The 14934-nt window shown below is 37.7% G+C and overlaps 1 pseudogene; it reads left to right on the top strand.

The window, feature by feature from the left end:
* Positions 1-1183: 1183 nt before the first annotated feature.
* On the top strand, positions 1184-13573 carry LOC138421942 (NADH dehydrogenase [ubiquinone] flavoprotein 2, mitochondrial-like; annotated as a pseudogene).
* Positions 13574-14934: the final 1361 nt, after the last annotated feature.

Here is a 14934-nt window from a genome sequence, read left to right as displayed (position 1 = left end):
TGCTCGAGAAACGGTTCTTTATTGTTGCACAGAATAAGAGAATATGACATATCAAAATTATGATTATTCTTTTTATTTGCAGTCAGGTCATGAGGCATCCCTGGAGGGCTTCCCTGGTGGCTCAGAGGGTAAAGTGTCTGCCTGCAATGCAAGAGACCTGGGTTCAATCCCTGGGTTGGGGAGATCCCCTGGAGAAGGAAATGGCAACCCACTCCAGTATTCTTGCCTAGAAAATCTCATGGATGGAGAAACCTGGTAGATTACAGTTGATGGGATTGCAAAGAGTCCTATACGACTGAGCGGCTTCACTTTCACTTTCATGAGGCATCCACTTATTGAGCTTTTTCACTTTTCCAAATTGAAGCATCAAATGCTGGATGACCATAGAATGATCATTGTCGAGTTCTTCAGCAACTTCTCCTGTAGTTGTAAGAGGATCAGCTCTGAGGATTGTTCTCCATTGGTCATTGTCAACATCCAATGGCTAACCACTGCACTTCTCATCTTCAAGACTCTAATCTCCTTTGCAAAACTTCTTATCACTGCACTGAACATTCTTTAGCAGTTTCTGAGCCAAATGCTTGTTGATGTTGCAAGTTGACTTTGTTGCTTGAGGACCCATTTTGAAACCAATAAGAAAATCATTCAAACTTGCTTTTTGTCTAATATGATTTCTACAGTCTAAAGTAAATATAAAATAAGCAGCAAGCAATGTCATTAACAACAAAAACAAAAACAAAAAGTGAGCAATATGCATGAAAATGATGTATAACATAACCATATTTATTTAAGAATGTATTCAAATATCAAATGGCAAATTTCAACAATGCAAAAATGGCAATTACTGTGCACCAACCCTGTAATAACTCCTGTAAGCCCCTCCATTATAGTTTAAACTGGCATATGCCATCTAGAAACAGGTACTTTACTAAACTTTAGACAAAGGGATATGCAGAGAAGTGATATATGCAACCTCTACATCACATATTTGGGGAAAATGCTGCTTGCTCTTTAATATCTTTTCTTCCCCTCACGGTGAACCTGTTGGATTGTATCTTTTATACATGGCACATAGATATATGTCCCATCCCTCATGTTCTTACAATCAGGCATCCTCAAAGTTTACTGGATTCTATGTTGTCACCTTGTCAATTTTGTTTGAGACTTGTGATTATCCTGACAAATGGAGTATAATGAAAGTGATGGACTAGGAATTCTGAGTCCAGTTCATAAAAAAGAAAGAAAGAAAGAAATTGTTTCCATTTGGCTTCTGCTTCTGGATGTTCAACTTTGGAATGTAGACACTATGCTGTAAGGGAGTGCAGGACATACGGAGAGACCATACTTTGATGCTCTTTTCAATATCCATAGCCAAGTTCTCAGAGAATAGTCTGTATCAATTGCCAGCTATGTAAATGAGCAAAAGGTCATAAAATTCAAGCCTCACAAGGCAATGAAAGAATATGAAAAAAATGAATCTGAACACTGGATGTGACCTTGTGGCACAGAGATTTCTATTTGGATTACTTTCCCTCCTTTTAATGTTTTGAACGAGAAACAAGTATTTATCTTATTGGAAACTTTGAAGTTTGAGGATCAAATATAGTGGTAGTATAAGACTGAAGCTTTCATAGCCTCCTCCTACTGTAGGATGTTTGGGTAACATAGAGCTTTGCCCATATGGTAGTCTATGTCTGTATGTGTGTGCTGCTGCTGCTGCTGCTAAGTCACTTCAGTCATGTCCAACTCTGTGTGATCCCATAGATGGCAGCCCAACAGACTCCCCCGTCCCTGGATCCTCCAGGCAAGAACACTGGAGTGGGTTGTGATTTCCTTTTCCAATGCATGAAAGTGAAAAGTGAAAGTGAAGTCGTTCAGTCATGTCTGACTCTTAGTGACCCCATGGACCACAGTCAACCAGGCTCCTCCGTCCTTGGCATTTTCCAGGCAAGAGTACTGGTGTGGGGTGCCATTGCCTTCTCTGATGTGTGTGCTAGTTGCTTCAATTTTGTCCAGCTCTATCAACTCCATGGACTACAACCCACTAGGTTCTTCTGTCCATGGAATTCTCCAGGCAAGAATACTGGAGTGGGTAGCCAATCCTTTCTCCAGGGTTTCTTCCCTGACTTAGGGATCAAACCCTGACATCCTACATTGCAGGTGGATTCTTTACTATCTGAGCCACCAGGGAAGTCCAAAACAAATATGTTCTAATTCTGGAGGTCAGAACTCAAAAATCAGGATATTGGGAGGACCTGGATCCTTCTGAAGGCTTAGTGATCAGCCCATTCCCTTGCCTCTTCCAGCTTTCACAGGCTGCCTGCATCCTTTGGCTTATCCTGGTCCACTCCAACCTCTGGTCTTATTGCCACCTCATTGTATTTTTTTTTTTAATTTTCTTCCCCATTTCTTATCTTTAGTCTGCCTCTTGTAAGACCTCTGTGATTCATTAGGCCACCAGGATAATCCAGAATAACCCCCGTCTCAAAATGTTTAACTTCTGCAATGTCTTATTATGCAAATTAATATATTCCCAGGTTCCAGGATTTTGGACATGGAACATCTTTGAGAATCCATCATCAATCTACTGCAGTCCCCATGAAACATATAATCTCTTCAGAAATGTTGGAAACATCTTTAATGAGAATTAGTTCCTTAAAAACATCACTTAATAGTGTTAGAAAAGTTTATTAATGTTATTTTAGTCCATATTCTCCAGTGAAAATGTTCACTCTGTGACTTTTGCCTGCACTATTTGGGATACAACCTTGAGGTAGCCAAAGTCATTTTCCTTTCTCCTTTCATTCCTTTATGAAAATTGTTATTATAGCTCACGTTAATACCTTATCTGCCTTCAGGTAGAGAGAGAGAGAGAGTTCTAAAAGTAAATAAGTCACGCAGAGGAATCATTGGATATCTCTTAAGTATATTTCTGTTACTCTATTTACATTAAGGGGGCTTTTCCGGTGGGTAAAGTGGTAAAGAATCTGCCTGCGATGCAGGAGCCGCAGGAGCCACAGGATTCCATATCTGAGTTTGGAAGATCCCCTGGAAAAGGGTGTGGCAACCCACTCCAGTATTCTTGCCTGGAGAATCCCGTGGACAAAGGAGCCTGGGGGGTTAGAGTCCACGGGTCACAAAGAATCAGACACAGGTGAAGCAACTTGGCAGGCACACACATGTTCATTTAAAAAGACCTTGTGATGGTGTTACCAACAAAACGTGTTAACAGTTCCCAGGAACTATATATATTAATATAATCTAGGTAATAAAATAAAGCCTTTTTTTCCCCCCTTCTGTGTTTAATCTGTTCTGGCTCACAGAGGGCCGTGTGCAGAAGCCTCACATCTGGCACTTCAGACCAGAATTTCTTCTGTGAAAAAGACCTCCTCTGACACCTCAGCTCAGGATACCATTTGCAGAAGTCGCTGTTGCTACACAAGACGTTTAATCCAAGATGGTGATGGTAGGCCACGTGCAGAGGCGCTCAGACCTCTGAGCAGCGCAACTGCACAAGCCTCGCGAGAACTCCTTGCCTGTTGAGGAAAACCTCAAATGCAGCCTCCGAGGGCCTGTTGGGAAGACTATGGGTGCTAGAGTGAGAGCTCACACCTTTTCAGAACTGAACTCGATATTGTTTCATTAGTACGAGTTACACCAGGAGGACACTTTTTGGAGCCTAACTGCCAAGGATTGCTAACACACTTTGGCCCACCCTGGCTCCAACAGGAAGACAGCAGAGACGTTGGGAGGTTTGTTTGAGGATGCCTGGATCTGGTTTCAGTTTACTGTGATGGGGTACAATGGCGTCAGCCTGCAGTTGAATTCCGAGCAACTCTGCCCAACCACCTGAGAGTGGTGCACACACCGCATTGCCCACAGGGTCGTCTGTACTGTTCATCTGTATCATTGGGGGTTGAAGACAAACTCGCTGGAATCTGCCTGCTGCCCCTGGCTGTCCTTCCTTCGGTGAAGGATGCCCTGGATGACGGGGACCTGTGGATGAGAGGGAAGCCTCAACACTCTGCCCATTGTCTCCCCTGATTCCTGAACTAAGCAGTAGCAGATGCACCAGCGCTTTTTGTGCTCCCAGCCTCCAAGATTAACAGTAGATTTTGCCTTGTCACTTCCGGTTTGGTAAAGAACGCTGAGCAGCCCTGAGAAGCCGCTGTTGCAGCACAAGATGTGCAGCAGGAGCTGAGACCCAGAAAGGCCCAGGTAGTGAGGATTAGCTGATAAAACTGGTTGAGGATGCTGGACCTGAATTTCTGAAGTGAGCTTGAGGCACTTTGAGCCACTTAACCAGATTCTGAGCTGCTGGTGAGAAGAGGAAACACTGACTTCCACCCTCTAGAGGCGAACCTTGGGTGTTTCTTCATCGTTGGAGGTTCTTCAGGCTCTTCTCCCAGCAATAGCACAGACTACCAGCTGCCCCAGTGATCTGGTGAGTACCTCATGGGAATCCCTTGTGCATTTAGCTCTCAGTGGGCTGGGAGTCTGAAAGTTCCTCCCGTGTGGCTGCAAGGGAAAAAAGAAGACTCCCATTATTAGAGGTGAAAGATCTCACATCTATTCTATATAGGCTGTATAACACAGCTGTATCTTAGGAGGTGAAAATCAGATTGTCTCAATTCATAATATATTGTAAGTGAGACAGGAAGGCTCTTCCAAAAGGAGAGCAGTTTATTTCTATTGGAATATACCTGTCTAAGTGAAAGCATTATGAGGTATGAATAGATACATCTAATAAGCTCTCATGACAGGATTTTATTTTCTTTTTGCATGTATACTGAGCATATCTCTTCTGAGTGCCATTGAAGCCTAAAATTTCCATATACACATTAATTATATTTAGCATTAACCCCTGTTAAAGTGAAAGTATTAAAATATTAATTTAACATATGATCATTATTTAAAGGAGTTTGGGCTTTCAAAATATGTAAAAACAATGAAACTATTTATAATAAAACAGATTTTGTGGAAAACCTAACAGTAAAGGCAAAAATTAATGTAATGCTTTCTCTGCATTATCTAGCAGGAATAGTTTTGCAGCAATAATTAACCTGAAACTGTCAGGTTCTGTGGACTTGGTATGAATTAGAAGGTGGTAACTAGGCTATTCCTAATTTTAGCTTATCTTCAATATGATACCATAGGACATATTTCACAAAGTTTTAGTTGTATTTATGTGTGCTTGTTAAGGAGAGCAGCAACAATAATTTTAAAGATTTTAAGAAACAAATTTAACAGTCAAATATTTTTAAAGCAAGCACAGTCTTATGCATGTTTACATTTTGATTGAGAAGTGGCTAGTAGATCTCCTTCTGCCCTTTAAAGCTCATTTACTTCTCCAATTTAAGTACAATATTCACTGTTCAAATTATCATGATTTATAGAGCAGATTCTTCCCTTATTCTAGCAGGATACTTTATTATTTAATTACAAAACTTTTCCTGATTACCCTAAAAGTCAGTTATATTTGTAATAAACTCTATATTCTTTAAATAACTTAAATACTAACATAATACAGAAAGGACAACTCAGTAAAATAAAACATCTTTATCAATTTAGGATTGCACAATTTCTCTGAAGTTTTCAGGAAGAAGTCTTAGCCATGCTTTATTTGCTAGCTAAGTTTTGCTAAATTAAGTTTATTTCCATGCCAATCATATTTGATTTTTTAAAAGGATGACATTATATAGACAAATGTAAATTTAAATATTTATATTTAAAATATAAATATTTTTGTCCCATGAATATAATGTAGCTACTATCATCTGATGTAAAGAACAAAGATTTAATGGAAACAAATTCTATTAAGATACAAAATGTAAAATGATGAGCTTGAACAATCACCTACAGTGCCTGAAAAACCTGCTGAAAGTTTTCCTTTAATTTCTTATGTGTGTGTTAGACGCTCAGTCTTATGTGACTCTTTGCTACCCCATGGACCACAGCTCACCGACAGGCTGCTCTCTGTCCATGGAATTCTCCAGGCAAGAGTACTGGAGTGGGTTGCCATTTCCTTCTCCTTAATTGCTTATGAAGCTACAACAAAGAGATAAAATGTGACTGTCACTTTAATTTCATAGAGAAATGAGAACATATACCAAGATCTAGAAATCGGTGGTTGCAAAAGGAAGAGACTGATATAACCAACATCAGTAAGAAAGATTTTTAAGTATGTCCTTGGACTACATTTTTTCCATTACCTACCCTACACTAAGGAGAAGGCAATGGCACCCCACTCCAGTACTCTTGCCTGAAAAATCCCATGGACGGAGGAGCCTGGTAGGCTGCAGACCATGGGGTTGCTAGGAGTCCGATTTGACTGAGAGACTTCACTTTCACTTTTCACTTTCATGCATTGGAGAAGGAAATGGCAACCCACTCCAGTGTTCTTGCCTGGAGGATCCCAGGGACAGGGGAGCCTAGTGGGCTGCTGTCCATGGGGTTGCATAGAGTCGGACACGACTGAAGCGACTTAGCAGCAGCAGCACCCTACAATAAAGCAATTTCAGTGGTACCTAAACAAGGAACTTGAACAAATACATTTTCCAAAACCTTAAGATTTTACTTCACATGCATTCTTTAGTCCTAAATTCTAGACTTATTTATTGCATTGACTACAAAAATAGAAAGAAATAATCATCAATTTGAGAGAAAATTTCTCTGAACCCCCAAAAGCTCAATACTGATGTGCCTCACCTATAAACTAATCTATTTCTAAAACAGACTATAACATTGAATTCATAATTCCTGTGGCATGAGACTTTCTCAGTACATTTACTTTATTATGGAAATTAGCCCATCTCATATGCACAGGAAGTAACACAGGATTAATTCTAGGACATGGAGAAGTTCAACATGATCAAGGATATGGCACAGATGTGCAACTAAATGTATTAGGGAAACTTCCAGTGAGAAAAGAGAGTTCAAGTTCAGAAGAGCAGGTGACTACCATGAAAAGTTGAATATTATCACCTCAAAATTCACCTAGGAAAAATATGCATTCCTCTGTCCTCATATAAGATGCAAGAGAGGAAAATTGCAACTTGAGCCTTGATTTTATAGTCATAATACAAAGATGAATAAACACACAAAATCAAAGTTGAATGAATAAAGTATGACAGATTAAGGACAATAATCAAGTTCAATGTATATATGATTGTATTTCTAAAAATACTTTTAATCAGGGATAAAATGTAAAGTAAGAAAGTACTTTACAAATAAGAAAATACTCAGAGATAAAATGGGACATGAAATCATGAGGTAAGACAGGGCAATAGAAAATAGGCAGGTATATTTTTTACAAGTAAAAAGGCTTGCTGAAGTTAATAATATAAAATGTATATACAATTTTTAAGAAGCCAATAGAAATATATTTGCCATTGAGAATATTAACCATTCTTATGCAGGAAAAAGCCATGCATTCTTTTTCATTAAAATAAAACAAAGTAAATTTTAGATATATCATTATATACATACATGATCATAATTTATGAATAAATATATTTGGAAAAAATTTAGATTTGCTGAAAACATGCCAAGAAAATACAGTTTCCATATACCCTTCATTTAATGTTCCTAATATTATATAATCATGGTAGGTTTTTCAAAAACAAGAAATTAACACTGGTACAGTATTGGTAAATAAGCATGAGACATTTGAATTTCTGCAGTTTTTCCACTAAGTTTTTTTCTTTCTAGGATTCTATTCAGGATGCCACCAGTTTATTCAATCATCATGCTTCCTTGGTATCCTATGATCTGTGACAGTCTTCTTTAGCTTTTCATGATCTCAACTGGTTTAGAATATCTCTTAATTTGAGTCTTTCTGATTTCCTCATGGTTGCACTGAGTTTATAATCTTTCATGAAGAATGCCACAGTAGCCAAGTTTCCCTCTTATCAAAATATATTGGCAATTAATTGTATCAATATGATTTTCACTATGAAAATCAACCTTGATCCATGATATCAACCTTGATCAGTTCAGTAAACTTGGAAAATAAAAATATACAGCAAATATTTAACTGACAGTGAAATATTTATGAACTTTCTATATAAACTAATTCAGATATGAATTTGTTTAAATATATATCTTTATAAATTGTATCAGTATAAGTGCATATGCATACATATAAATATATAATTACATGTTTTATTCATCTATGCATGTACATATTTAAAACTAGATGTGGCTACCTCAGTTTTTAAAATTATGTTTCAAGTGACTGTGACTGTGAAAGTTGCTCAGTCGTGTCCGAATCTTTGTGACCCCATGGACTATACAGTCCTTGGAATTCTCCAGGCCAGAATACTAGATTGGGTAGCCTTTCCCTACTGCAGGGGATATTCCCAATCCAGGGATCAAACCCAGTCTACCGCATTGCAGTGAGATTCTTTACCACCTGAGCCACAATTTTTCAAGTACAAAAGCAATTAAATAGAAAATTATAGTCTGTAAATATATGTAACAAAATAATATTAATAGAAAAATTGTTAATGATCTTAGCATCTGAAAAATGTAAGCAAACAAATTAAGTCTTCAACAGCGAGTCGGTGAACAAAAGTAGAACAACAGACAACATATTGTAGCAACAGAAAATAAACTCAAGAGATTAGATTAATGTTAATTTTTTTAAAGTTCTACCTCACATATTAAATGAAAAAATACCCAGCCAATGTAAAACATACAGTTTTAATACAAAACTAGAGCCTATAAAAATCACTTATTTGCCACTGTTATAGTAGAAATAAAAATTGAATGCTCGGATTATGGTGGGAGATTAAATAGTTGCAGTTATTTTTTTTTTTCCTAAGAGCAATTTGTATTTCTTTATAAATATGCATGTCTAGTAAAATTTTCAATTGTATTTAATATTTTTTTTCCTTAGAGTACATTGGACCATAAACAAAATGACTTTAAGAATGATCATCATGGTGACATCTAAACAGTAAGTTGAAAACTCCCTAAATGCTTAACAGGGACAATAAAAATCTACTATAAAAATAAATTCAATGCTATGTTTTCATTAACTAGTCCAATTAAAGAACACTGGGATAGAAAAAAGAATAAAATTGCTAAGTAGAAATGAAATTCATGTTATTTAATAATGTTTGTAATACCATAACAATATTGTTATAAAGAAAAAAAAAAACAAGAACTATATGTATGAAGTCCAGAAATTTATACACCCAAATGCAGGTATTATTTAACAGTAAAACCAGACTAGTAAATATTTTATTATTTTTCTCATTATTTTAAATATAAGTGCATGTATTTTTTACTTCTGTAATGAGAAGTAATTAGCTAACATGAGGTACAATGGGAGAAGGAAATGGCAACCCACTCCAGTGTTCTTGCCTAGAGAATCCCAGGGATGGGGGAGCCTAGTGGGGGCTGTCTGTGGGGTTTCACAGAGTCAGACATGACTGAAGCAACTCAGCAGCAGCAGAGGTACAATGAGACATGATGTTTCTCCTGATAATGACATATATAAAAAGTAGTTTTCTCTTGTCTTTGAATGAAGATTGAGATTTCATTGTATACTGCTGATGTGTGGATATACAGTACCACACAGGTTTTTTTGAACCTCAGTTTTACTCAGTATATAGCAAGAGCTTTACATTTATTTCACTCTGAAGAATCTGTTTTGAAATAGACTTTTATTGGTTGCATTTATATCTGAAGTACAGTATTAATGAAAATTGGACATTCACTAATACAATGACAATAGCAAACAGGTGAAATTCACTTTGTATATCATGTTTGGATTACATTTTTGTTTATTTTGGGTGCAGGAATATAACTAAGCTTTAAACACCATTGAGTCTGAAGATCTACTAGGAAAGCAGGGAGACAAACATATTAATAGAGGCTCAGAACGGATTGAAAGGTGACCTATAACAGGGAAGGAGGCTCCCAGATCTGCAACATTGACTGAGGTTGTTGAAATTTATAGGGAACATTTAGTGATGCTCTGTGAATTCTAAAAAAAGGGTGCAGTGGAGCATCAGGCATTGTAAAACTTCTCAGTAAAAGGCCACTTAGTAGGTAAGGCACTCACTTGGTCTGGTCAGGAAAGAATTGCATGACTTGACAAATGTAAATTAGACCAAGTGTTCAGGTCCATTCAGTTCTTTTCAGTCACTCAGTCGTGTCCGACTCTTTGCAACTCCATGGACTGCAGCACCCCAGGCCTCCCTGTCTATCACCAATTCCTGGAGTTTACTCAAACTCATGGGCATTCAGTTGGTGAAACCATCCAACCATCTGATCCTGTCTTCCCCTTTTCCTCCCACCTTCAGTCTTTCCCAGCATTAGGGTCTTTTCAGATGAGTCAGCCTTTCACATCAGGTGGTGAAAGTATTGGAGTTTCAGCTTCAGCATCAGGCCTTCCAATGAATATCCAGGACGGATTTCACTTAGGATGGACTGGATGGATCTCCTGTAGCCCAAGGGACTCTCAAGAATCTTCTCCAACACCACAGTTCAAAAGCATCAGTTCTTCAGTGCTCAGCCTTCTTTATAATCCAACTCTCACATCCATACATGACTACTGGAAAAACAATAGCTTTGACAATACAGACCTTTGATGGCAAAGTAATGTCTCTGCTTTTTAATATGCTGTCTAGGTTGGTCATAACTTTTCTTCTAAGGAGCAATCGTCTTAATTACATGGCTGCAGTGATTTTGGAGTGATCTGCAGAACTGATTTTGCAGATGTGATCTGCAGTAATTTTGGAGCCCTCAAAAATAAAGTCTGTAACTGTTTCCACTGTTTCCACGTCTATTTGCTCTGAAGTGATGGGACCAGATGCCATGAACTTAGTGTTCTGAATGTTGAGTTTTAAGCCAACTTTTTCACTCTCCTCTTTCACTTTCATCAAGACTCTCTTCAGTTCTTCACTTTCTGCCATAAGGGTGGTGTCATCTGCATATCTTAAGTTATTGTATTTCTTCAGGCAGTCTTGATTTCAGTTTGTGCTTCATCCAGCCCAGTGTTTCTCATGATGTACTCGCATATAAGTTAGAGAAACAGGGTAAAAATAAATAGCCTTGATGTACTTCTTTCCCTATTTGGAACCAGTCTGTTGTTCCATGTCCAGTTCTAACTGCTTCTTCCTGACCTGCATACAGATTTCTCAAGAGGCAGGTCAGGTGGTCTGGTATTCCCATCTCTTTAAGACTTTTCCACAATTTGTTGTGATCCACACTGTCAAAGGCTTTGGCATAGTCAATAAAGCAGAAATACATGTTTTTCTGGAACTCTCTTGCTTTTTTGATGATCCAGTGGATGTTGGCAATTTGATCTCTGGTTCTTCTGCCTTTTCTATATCCAGCTTGAACATCTGGAAGTTCACAGTTCACATACTGTTGAAGCCTGGCTTGGAGAATTTTGAGCATTACTTTGCTAGCATGTGAGATGAGGGCAATTGTGTGGTAGTCTGAGCATTCTTTGACATTGCCATTCTTTGAGATTGGATTGAAAACTGACCTTTTCCAGTCCCATTGTCACTGCTGAGTTTTTCAAATTTGCTGGCATAATGAGTGCAGCATTTTCGCAGCATCATCTTTTAGGATTTGAAATAGCTCAACTGGAATTCCATATCCTCCACTAGTTTTGTTGGTTTTGATGATTCCTAAGGCATCACATCACTTGACTTTGCATTCCAGGTTGTCTGGCTCTATGTAAGTGATCACACTGTTGTGATTATCTGGGTCCTGAAGATCTGTTTTGTATAGTTCTGTGTATTCTTGCCACCTCTTCTTAATATCTTCTGCTTCTGTTAGGTCCATACCATTCCTGTCCTTTATTGTGCCCATCTTTGCATGAAATGTTCCCTTGGTATTTTTAATTTTATTGAAGAGATCTCTGGTCTTTCCCATTCTCTTGTTTTGCTCTATTTCTTTGCATTGATTACTAAGGAAAACTTTCTTATATTTCCTTGCTATTCTTTGGGACTCTACATTCAGCTGGGTATATCTTTCTTTTTCTCCTTTGCCTTTTGCTTCTCTTCTTTTTACAGCTATTTGTACGGCCTCCTCAGACAACCATTTTGACTTTTTGTATTTCTTTTTCTTGTGGATGGTCTTGATCTCTGCCTCCTGTACAATGTCATGAACCTCAGTCTATAGTTCTTCAGGCACTCTATCAGATCTAATCACTTGAATCCATTTTTCACTTCCACTGTATAATTGTAACGGAATTTAGGTAATATCTGAATGGTCTAGTGGTTTTCCCTACTTTCTTTAATTGAAGTTTGAATTTGGCAATAAGGAGATCAGGATCTGAGCCACAGTCAGCTCCTGGTCTTGCTTTTGTTGACTGTATAGAGCTTCTCCATCTTTGGCTGCAAAAATATAATCAGTCTGACTATGTATTGACCATCTGGTGATGTCCATGTGTAGAGTTTCTCTTGTGTTGTTGGAAGAGTGTGTTTGCTATGACCAGTGAGTTCTCTTTGCAAAACTCTATTGGCCTTCACCCTTCTTCATTTGTACTCCAAGGCCAAATCTACCTGACCAATTGTTACTTGTTACATGAAATCTGCCTCCATATAATGTAAAGAGGGGGAAAAAAGTCTGATTCTGTTTAGGTTGTAAAGGACAGTAATAAAAACAATAGAGGTGCACGCCCTGCGTGCTGACCGCTCGGGACTGTGCCTGGCGAGGCCCGGAGGCCTGCAGTTTGGCCAGCCATGTTTCTCTCCACGGCGCTACAGGCCCGCACGGCCATCCTCGCCACCCACTGGGAAAACATATAAGAAATCTGCATAAGACAGCTGTTCAGAATGGAGCTGCTGCTGCTAAGTCACTTCAGTCGTGTCCAACTCTGTGTGACCCCATAGACGGCTAGAGGAGCCTTATTTGTGCACAGAGATACCCCTGAGAATAACCCAGAAACTCCATTTGATTTCATATCAGAAAACTATAAGAGGATAGAAGCCATTGTGAAAAACTACCCAGGAGGGCATAAGGCAGCAGTTGTGCTTCCAGTTCTGGATTTAGCCCAGAGACAGAATGGATGGCTGCCCATCTGCTATGAACAAAGTTGCAGAAATTTTACAAGTACCTCCAATGAGAGTGTATGAAGTAGTAATTTTTTATACAATGTATAAATGAAAGCCTGTTGGAAAGTATCACATTCAAGTCTGCACTACCACACATTGCATGCTCCAAAACCCCAACAGCATACTGGAAGCCATTCAGAAAAAAAACTTGGCATAAAGTTTGGAGAGACTACACCTGACAAACTTTTCACTTTTATAGAAGTCGAATGTTTAGGGGCCTGTGTAAATGCATCAATGGTTCAAATAAATGACAACTACTATGAGGATCTGACACCTAAAGATATTGAAGAAATTATTGATGAGCTGAAGGCTGGGAAAATCGCAAAACCTGGGCCAAGGAGTGGACACTTCTCCTGTGAGCCAGCTGGAGGTCTTACCTCTTTGACTGAACCACCAAAAGGACCTGGGTTTGGTGTGCAAACAGGCTTTTAATTTATATTCGCTGTAAATATGTCTATGGAGAAATAAAATATGAATCTCCTATCTAAAAAAAAAAAAAAGAAAACATTCACGGAACACTTAACCCTGTGCCAGGAAACATGCCAACCATTTTCACAAACATCATTTCACAGTTACTCACACATCACTTTGACGAGTTTTTGAAATGTTTCTATGCATTTGAAATGAGGCTTATTAGCAATTTGTCTGAAGTCATATATTAGCAAAAGAGAGACCCAGTTTTGAAACCCAGGCAGTCTTCCTTCAGAAACTGAGCCCTTCACCTTTACATGCTAGATATTATCAACTTAGTTTTATTATTAAATATGAAGATAGACAAGCTATAGCTTTCTCCCCACTGTCATTTCAGTTTGTAGGTTATTTTTATGACATACATTATTGATATATAGGAAAGATGGAAAAGTTTTTTTTTTTAATTTAGCTGTAGCAAATATTCTATGTCAAAAATTCTAATTAGCAAATTAATGTGGCATAGAGCAAATGTACTCTTGCCTGGAAAATCCCATGGGCGAAGGAGCCTGGTAGGCTGCAGTCCATGGGGTTGTGAAGAGTTGGACACAACTGAGCGACTTCACTTTCACTTTTCACTTTCATGCATTGGATCAGGAAATGACAACCCACTCCAGTGCTCTTCCCTGGAGAATCCTAGGGACAAGGGAGCCTGGTGGGCTTCCATCTTTGGGGTTGCACAGAATCGGACACGACTGAAGCGACTTAGCAGCAGCAGCAGCAGAGCAAATGTGATGTAATAAATGAATACAAATATAGGTAACGTATATTGACATTTTTAACCCTGGATTATGAATTTGTATATGGGGTAATTTTAAACTTCATTATTATGATTTTAAGCTTTCTAAAATGATTTTAAAATGTTTATTATAAAATAAAATAAAATGTTTATTATAGAAAAATCATAATGATTTCAAGAAAAGAGACAAATTGGAAAAAATCTGGGAAAATACAATATGCTTAAAAATTAAAGACTGTCAAACTTCACAAAAGTTGGTAACGAAGCCAAATTTTATAGCTTTGGAGGCTAAACATTTACCATCTTTCATAACATTTTATTTTTTTAAATGTTTCTTTTTTAAACACTTTATTCTTAAAACTTAAGTGAGAAAAAAATTTATCAGAGTCAAAGATGAATGTTACTTAGATTAACTTATTTTTAGAATGATATGATACATTATGTTTAAAAATAAGATACAATTTAACATAGTTGTATGTTTTGTTTTCATAAAATGAGGAAATTATTTATTGACTTTTATTTCTCTGGAATTTCAAGAATTTCCTTCTTGATTATTTTCCTTTATAGTAATTTTCAAAACTATTGCTGCTAATATACCATAAATTATAGAAAATTATGAGAAGAAAAGTAAAACAAATAGTAAAATGG

Source organism: Ovis canadensis, chromosome 16 (genome assembly GCF_042477335.2).
Source record: "Ovis canadensis isolate MfBH-ARS-UI-01 breed Bighorn chromosome 16, ARS-UI_OviCan_v2, whole genome shotgun sequence".
In the NCBI taxonomy this organism is placed as follows: Eukaryota; Metazoa; Chordata; class Mammalia; order Artiodactyla; family Bovidae; genus Ovis; species Ovis canadensis.
This window is presented reverse-complemented; position numbering and strand designations above follow the sequence as displayed.